This window comes from Helianthus annuus, chromosome 6, assembly GCF_002127325.2.
Source record: "Helianthus annuus cultivar XRQ/B chromosome 6, HanXRQr2.0-SUNRISE, whole genome shotgun sequence".
Lineage (NCBI taxonomy): Eukaryota > Viridiplantae > Streptophyta > Magnoliopsida > Asterales > Asteraceae > Helianthus > Helianthus annuus.
This window is the reverse complement of record NC_035438.2, coordinates 47,002,642-47,011,812: the sequence shown is the minus strand read 5'-3', so window position 1 is coordinate 47,011,812 and position 9,171 is coordinate 47,002,642.

Sequence of the window (9,171 nt, the reverse complement as noted above, 5' to 3'; positions counted from 1 at the left end):
TAATGCTGGAGGATTTCTTGATATTGTGTTTTAACAGCAAGCAGATTAATATAGTTGTGTTTTAGCATTCATGTTGGTAATGCTGGAGGATTTCTTGACGCTATGTTTTACCATCCATGCTGGTAATGTTGGAGGATTTCTTGACATTGTGTTTTAACAGCCAGCAGTTTAATACCGTTGTGTTTTAGCATTCATGCTGGTAATGCTGGAGGATTTCTTGACGCTGTGTTTTACCATTTATGTTGTTACAATGGGTGACATTGTCACGATGTGTTTTCTTGATGTTGTGTTTCTTCATGAAGGATAGAAGCAAGAGAGAAAGATAGACGAGAGAAAGGGGGAGAGAGAGAGAAAATCCCAAGAAATGTGGGGTGGTTTATGGAATGATAGTTATTTCCATATTTAAAACAAGCTAAATGGCATATCTACCCCTGATTAATTAAATAATCCTATTTTTAAGAAACACATATTACCAAAATGCCATCAAGATGATCTCAACCATTAAACACACCCATTGGATGACCCAGATCGCTTCCTAGACTTTCTAGGAAAAACACACTTTCCGCATGATCCTCACTCTTGTCAAGTATACTACAAATATTTTAACGGTAACAAAAAAAAAAAAAAAAGGAATTGTTTGCCAATACATCGTCAACACCTAAAATACGATTTGTCACTTAAAAATAGAGGTAACCACATAAGTCGACCAATCTTCACGAATACCATCCGTATCCGCAGCGGAGTATTCCTCTACTCCTTTCCCAACTTGAGACAACAGTTAAGCAAAATAAATCTTAAAAATCAGAATTTAATCCTAATATATGAATTTAAGCATTTGTTTGGATATACAGACTCTAATATATGCCTAAACTTACATTATCATTGTCAAGTATTTCAACTCCTTCGTAAGCTATCTCCTTCATGAACTTCATCACATAGTAGCTGCATTCAGTACCTCTGGCTGACGTAGACACTACACAATTAAAAATATCAGGAAATGTGAAACCATTTAAGTTTTAACTAAAGTGTTTCAATATTTACAATATCATTACAACCACAATTTAAATAAGGGATTAATTGCTTACCCTAGCGTTAATCCAGATGAGTTTAACCCTTATGTCAGCACCACTTCGTGAAGCATTCACGGCCATTGCCCTATAAAAATCCAAATTATATGAAAGTATATTCCAACTCTTTTATCATCCATTATGATAATGCAGATGAGTTTAACCCTTATGTTGGCACCCAATGGTTTCTTCAAAATCCAAAATCCAAAATTCAATCAAAATAAATTAAGATAATAGGTCTTTACGAATACTTATCTAAAAGGAAAATTAAACCCGGGATTGTAAAGTAACGGGATGATGTCATTGCCCTTTCTTTTATACAATCAATCTGCAACTGCTCTACTTGCATCCTGATGTGTTTGGGTTTGGGTTTGTGTGTCTTGAACTACACAAACACATCATAATAATCCTCGAAAGCTAAAGTAGATTGTACTAACGCATCCAACATTAAACTACTGAATAAGTTTACCTTTTCTTTTAAGACCATTCAAAACTATCCGTGTAGACTTTGCGATCATCGAAGTCGTAATCCCGAACTCCTTCGAGCTAAACTTCTTCCATTATGATGCCAATTTTCTGCCTTCATAAAATCAAAATATCAAATTCATCAATGCATGAATTAAATATTCAAAACAACACAATTAGCAAAACTAGTAAATTTAATATCAACACAAACAGAGACTAAAAATTACAAATTCCAGGATGTGTGTTTAGCCTTTCTAATAGAACCTCATACATTAGATTGAGGGTGTGTCTCAAATTTCTTTCAATTATATAGAAAACAGAAAATTGACCATTTGCATGCCCATGCTCACCAGTTTTATCACCTAATAATTAATCATTTTACATCCAAACAACATAAACCATTTTCATGCCCAAAGAGTGAGTAGTAATTTGTAAAATTTTCTTGAGAAAGACAAATATAACCCTGCATCACCAAAGCTATCAATATCATTCATTCATTAAACAACATACATGAACATTAAGAAAAAACTTTACATATCTTTTCACCTTTGATAATTCATTTAGTGCAGTACCCAATATCTCTTTCATGTTCACTGATATAACCGGGTGACATTGATAATCGCACTTGCCAGGAACGAACTCTGGAAATACATTAAAAAATATTAGAATTGCATAAAGAAAAGAAAAAAACAAGACCTTTCGGTATCATTTTGAGTAGCTGATATGTTCGCTGCCAAATAAGCATGTTTGAGTTGGTTAACTTTCTTCTACCAAGAAACAAAAAATACAAGCCTTTTATCATAAAATAATATTGAGATGTTACTTTGTTATTATCCGTCAGAATTGCTCCAATGCTTACCGTATTTGTCTTCGAAAACACAGCAGAGAATGGTAACACAAAAGCTAACATCACTAAAGTCATGCAGCATTTCTTCCTATATATCTCTTTCCTTACGTGCTATTTTTTTCGAGCAAAAAGTTTGTTCTAGTGATGAATTAATCTCAGTTTGCCTTTTTAAGATTTGCATGTATCATGGCCTATTTATTGGATAAAATCTAATCCTGGAAGATAAAGAGTTATTATGGTTTGATAGTGAGTTTAACATATAATACTTTAGTATGTTAGTATTTTCCTTGAAGTTTGTAGTCTTGTATTAGACTAGACATCTCTCTGTAGATTAAGAATAGAAAATTTGATTCCATGATAGTGTCTAGGCCTGGCATTTTCAGCCCATCCACTTAAAAATGGGTTCAAATGGACTTTTAATTTAAGGCCATGGGCTGTTTTGGGCCATACATTATTTTCATGTGGTCCAACTGGGTAAGCTTAAGAATTAATAGCAGAAACAGACTAATGTTTGTATATTCTGTGATTATGTTCATGTTGGCCTTAATTGTGTGATCAAAGTTTGACTAGAAGTGCAAGGGTTGATTATGCACTACTTTAAAGTTATTTAGATGGAGGTTACAAGGCGGTTATAAAGTTCGGGGGGCGATTATGTCATTTCAGAAGTTTGTAACCACCACTCAAGGAATCGATGTGTCTCTTGGAGACACACCTCTAGATCGACGGCCACAAGGAAGACAAGAAGAGACGTGACTTTTGGATCAAGAGACGCAACTCTTCAGAATCATTCTCAACCACATGTTTTAGAGACGTGACTATTCGTGAAAGGACACGACTCTACACTCGCACCCATTGAAGTCTATAAATAGTTCAGTTTTAGTTTGTATTTTTAAAATCTGGAATCTTGTATCTCGCATCTTGTAACAATCAGGTTCTATTGTTCACTTATTAATACAATTGCATATTAGGGTTAATCCCTCTCTTTTGTTCTTTGTTCGATTGTTATTTTGTTCTTGATTAATGGGTTGAATTCATGGTCTCCTGGGATCTATATTGGTATCAGAGCCAAGGCTCAAAGAATCAAGATCATGGATTCAATTCTTCAATCAAGGCAAGGGTTATGCGGTTCGGAAGAATCATCTGAGGGAAAAGGAAAATCGGTTGGTGCCGGTTTTGGTGATGAAAGGACGAGCGGTGGAAAGTGCGGCCGGGGCTGCAACAAAGGGAAGAATGTTGCGCAGGGGAAGCCATCCACGAGTTCGTGAAAATCACCCATTATGAAATTTCCCAAGAAGTTGATCACGAAGTCGCATATAGTTAAAAAAATATTGGGTTCAGAGATTGCCCAAGAAAAAGATACAGAGAAGGAAGAGAGGATGCCATCACAAAGATCAATCGCAAGAGACGGTGTTCGTGTCGGAATTCCCTAAGGACTTGCAGGGTTGAAGATTGTTGATGGAATCATAGCGGGAACATAATGGTTTGCACAGTCATATGTAGACATGGATGAGGCCGCAAAGTTTTTTGGTGTAGTGTGTGACGCATGACACCAGGATTATAGGATTATAGTTTGCCCAGGAAGAAGCATGCAAAGTTCAAGAATCAAACTTAGATCAACAATTAGGGGGGTGAATGTTGGCCTTAATTGTGTGATCAAAGTTTGACTAGAAGTGCAAGGGTTGATTATGCACTACTTTAAAGTTATTTAGATGGAGGTTACAAGGCGGTTATAAAGTTCGGGGGGTGATTATGTCATTTCAGAAGTTTGTAACCACCACTCAAGGAATCGATGTGTCTCTTGGAGACACACCTCTAGATCGACGGCCACAAGGAAGACAAGAAGAGACGTGACTTTTGGATCAAGAGACGCAACTCTTCAGAATCATTCTCAACCACATGTTTAGAGACGTGACTATTCGTGAAAGGACACGACTCTACACTCGCACCCATTGAAGTCTATAAATAGTTCAGTTTTAGTTTGTATTTTTAAAATCTGGAATCTTGTATCTCGCATCTTGTAACAATCAGGTTCTATTGTTCACTTATTAATACAATTGCATATTAGGGTTAATCCCTCTCTTTTGTTCTTTGTTCGATTGTTATTTTGTTCTTGATTGATGGGTTGAATTCATGGTCTCGTGGGATCTATAGTTCATACTTTAGGTATTTTCTTGCTAAATTAACTTTCAACTGTTTTGGCCCATTAGATTGTTACACATCTATTATTGCTTTTACTATGTTTTATACCTGCAAAACAGACGGGTCAGGTCGGGTGGTGTAACGGCTCAGAATGGGTTCCGGTCAGATCGGGTTGCTTTGAAAAAAGGGTCATTTTGCTTCGGGTTAGGATGTGTTTGGGTCATAATGGGTCGCTTTTAAAAAGGGACGTTTTGTTTCGGGTCAAACCTGTGGCTTTGAAAAAAGGGCCATTTTGGTTCGGGTGAAAACGAATCTTGACAAAAATAATAGTATGGGTTGTTCATGGTTGTATCCTGCACTTACATGCTTGTATCCACTTGACAGTTGTCAATTTTTTTATTATTTTTTAATTATTTTTTAATTTTTTTAATATTTTATTATTTTTTAAATTTTTACTATTTTTATATTTTTTTGTCATTTTTATTATTTTTTAAAATTTTTATTATTTTTATTTTTTATATTTATTGTTTGTTTTTTTTATTTTTTAATTATTTTTTCATCTCATCTTTACCCAAAACTATCCTAACCTAAACCCATCTTGACCTATGTAGGTCCATGTTTCGGGATCCAATCCGTGATTTTCATGATAATGTTCATAGATGGAAGAGATAAGAGAGATGATAACAAACAAACTTTGTATTAATCCGGTAGTAAACATTACAAGTCGGCCCGGTTACATGACAACCGAACTAATACCAAAGAAGTATACATCCGGGGAGAAACCAAGTGGTGATTTCTCCCGGTGAGGTCTCAGACCTCCATTCACTCTCTAGCACACACTTGTGCTCTCACTCTTATGTTTTACAAGACAAGGTGTTGGTATTTATACCAAACACAGGTTGCACAGTCGAAGGATCAAGCTTACTGGTCGACAGATCATCTGTCGACCATCCAGCTTTCGAAAGACACACACATACCTCGAAGGATCACATATCCTTCGAGGTCCATCCTTCGATGGATATCTTTCGAGCTCATCGAAGGATACACAATCCTTCGATGCCTTATCCTTCGACACCAACATTAACAACCATAACTTGTCTTGCAACAACACACGGTCAACCGAATAACCCTCTCGTTTGACCACTTCAAACGAGCGAGTCTATACATGTTCGATAGACCGTTTCACTAACTATTACAAATTCAGCATAAAATAATAACTAATCTATTCGACAAGCATCGGACACAAAATCTGCATCAACAAATTCCCCCTTGTCCGTTGCTGTCGAATGCTGAAAATGCAACTGCAATCATCTATCTTCAGTCAAGTAATCATCTTCTCTGCGAAAACAAATTCCCCCTTGACCAATGATCCAGGTAAGTAGTATCTTGATGATCATTGTAAAATATTTCCCCCTCAGAGTGCGCGCATCCGTGTTGAGTGTTGTGCAATTTCCTCAAAGGACTCAATTGACCGATCTTCCGCTGATCTTCCAATACTCCAACCGGCATTTGATAAGGGTTCCATTCTTTAACAACTGCATCAAGTCTTGATCTTCAAGCGTCTGTACAAAACATTCCACGCAGAACCGTTTGTATCACCTGAAAATCACAACCTCTACCACCTGTGATTGCGTTTAGAATTTTACCGAAGAAATTCAACATTGAAAATTTTTATCCCCCCATTTCTTTGGTAAAATCTCTAAACCTTAACAGATTCTTTCCACTTCAAAGAAACTGTCGTCAAATGTTCACCAATTCCCTCCACTGAGCGGAACTGTCATCAATCTTCATTGAATGTTCTCGGTTCCGAAAATTCACGAACATGACTTTCTTCTTTGCATAATCTAGTTGAATAAGAACGTCCCCTGGTACCCCGTAGGATCTGACTTGTATCCCCCCAAAGACCAAAGACTTTGTGAACTCGTTAGGACCGGTATAGACGTTCCAGGTTCATACGTTCGTCTTCAAATGCGAGAATATGAAAATAAACAAAATCCTTTCGAACATTTCCGAATAACCGGTAACAATCATAAATACTGATGCGCGGAAGCGAACATATCGTGTTGTTTTTGGCCCATAATAGTCGCGTCACCATTTTTGCCATTGCATCGGTAACCGTGACTACCCCACATTTTCAACAATCAAGTCTTCATCATTTCTTGTTTTCATCATGCCGCATCATCCTGCACTCCCAAATCAAAGGATATATTACAAGACCTTTGAAAGATCTAATCAACCGAAGGATGATTGTGCCACAACCGAAGGATGATCCATCGAAAGACTCCACACTGTTTCCCACAATCGAAAGATATGATCAATCGAAAGATGATCCTTCGAAAATTCGTGCCAGGAACGAAGGATATGGCATATCTTTCGAACATATCTTTCGATTCTTATGTTTCGAAAACATATATCTTTCGAAGTTGTTGAAGGTTCCCACAAATATCTTGATCTTTCGATACCCAACAGCTGGATCTTTCGTAACAATTGGTATCTTTCGATCCAGATCTGGATCCTTCAACCCAAAGACTCATCTTTCGAGCACCCTTTTCATCTTTCGAAATATCTTTCAAAAATTTGTATCCTTCGAAATATGAAGATCTGTCACGAACTTCAAGAACATCAAGAACACAGGGACTGTTCATCTGCAGATCCGACGAAAATGCTTTGTATACAGTTTTTGATGATGGAAACTTGAAGATTTAGGAGAAAAACATAAAACCCAACACCCGGTTTAGCACAGATCTGGATATCCGGGTCCAGATCTGGGTTTTTCTCATTTTCACCTTTTTACATCTTGAACAAAAACCCACAAAAATCACAGATCTAGAGCACATGTGACTTAGTAAACGGTTAGTTTTACTAAATCGGGCACCATGGCTCTGATACCAATTGTAGGTCCCTTTTCGGGAGCGAATCCGTGATTTTCATGATAATGTTCAAAGATGGAAGAGATAAGAGAGATGATAACAAACAAACTTTGTATTAATCCGGTAGTAAACATTACAAGTCGGCCCGGTTACATGACAACCGAACTAATACCAAAGAAGTATACATCCGGGGAGAAACCAAGTGGTGATTTCTCCCGGTGAGGTCTCAGACCTCCATTCACTCTCTAGCACACACTTGTGCTCTCACTCTTATGTTTTACAAGACAAGGTGTTGGTATTTATACCAAACACAGGTTGCACAGTCGAAGGATCAAGCTTACTGGTCGACAGATCATCTGTCGACCATCCAGCTTTCGAAAGACACACACATACCTCGAAGGATCACATATCCTTCGAGGTCCATCCTTCGATGGATATCTTTCGAGCTCATCGAAGGATACACAATCCTTCGATGCCTTATCCTTCGACACCAACATTAACAACCATAACTTGTCTTGCAACAACACACGGTCAACCGAATAACCCTCTCGTTTGACCACTTCAAACGAGCGAGTCTATACATGTTCGATAGACCGTTTCACTAACTATTACAAATTCAGCGTAAAATAATAACTAATCTATTCGACAAGCATCGGACACAAAATCTGCATCAACAACCTATTACCCATCCGACCTTTTCTTTAATACACACATCCTCATCCTAACTCAAACCCATCTTGACCCATTACCCAAACCCACCCAACTTGCCCACTTTGCAACCACTAATAGTGTCTATTGGAATTTAGTGTTTTAAATTGGCTAGTTCAATGTTTTTCCTACAAATGTTGAACTAGGTTCCTCTCAGTTACTAGGATGAGAATATGAGATATATATAGTTGAGTCTCTATTTCAATAAACATGTATTCTATAGAGAAACTATCAATACTGTCGATCAATAGGCATGCTAACCTTCATGCGAAGTTCACATGAACAACATATATAAACAACATAAATATCTAGGATATATAATATGAATAACTGAAATAAATCAAATGAATGCATAGAATTCATGCAGTTGATATTTTGTTTTGAAGCGTTGTGATTTTGTTCATAGAACCTTGCAAGTAGCTAGGATTCATGCAAGTATGAACAAGTCAGTTGGAGAGATATTGTTAATATGCAAATAAATACCTTGTCCATGGAAGACCAACACTGGGAGTGCTGCTGCACGCCTAACAGCTTCTCGGGATGCATGGACTCTGCTTCTCACGATCCTAGAATAAGTTAATCTGATCAGTACATTTATATGATATAACCACATCTCATATAGATAATGAAACTGCTAAGAACAAAAATCAAACCTTGAACATGGGAGCCAGCCACTGAGAGCCACAGCCGCACTGAGATTGATTGGGTATCGATTCCCATTCCCAAATTGTCGTATAGCACGACATGTTGCAGAATAGAGAGCCATTGCAGCCCCCATACTGAAGCCCGCAACACCTAGTTTAACTGTAAATGGGAAAACAAAGCTAACACAAGTCCAAAAAGACAAAAAAGTGGGCAAGTTCCCTTTGCCAACATTTTTTGCTTAATAGTTCAAAAGTGGTAACACTACTCCATTTCCTTCCTTAACAAATTTTATGACTTCAGTAATATAACACCATATTATTAAATATCAAATTGTTTTAACAGACTCATATTCTAGTTAATAATGTGCTTACCATAAACTAATAACTAAAAATAGTATGCCAATAGATATTTATCAAAACTTATGGACATG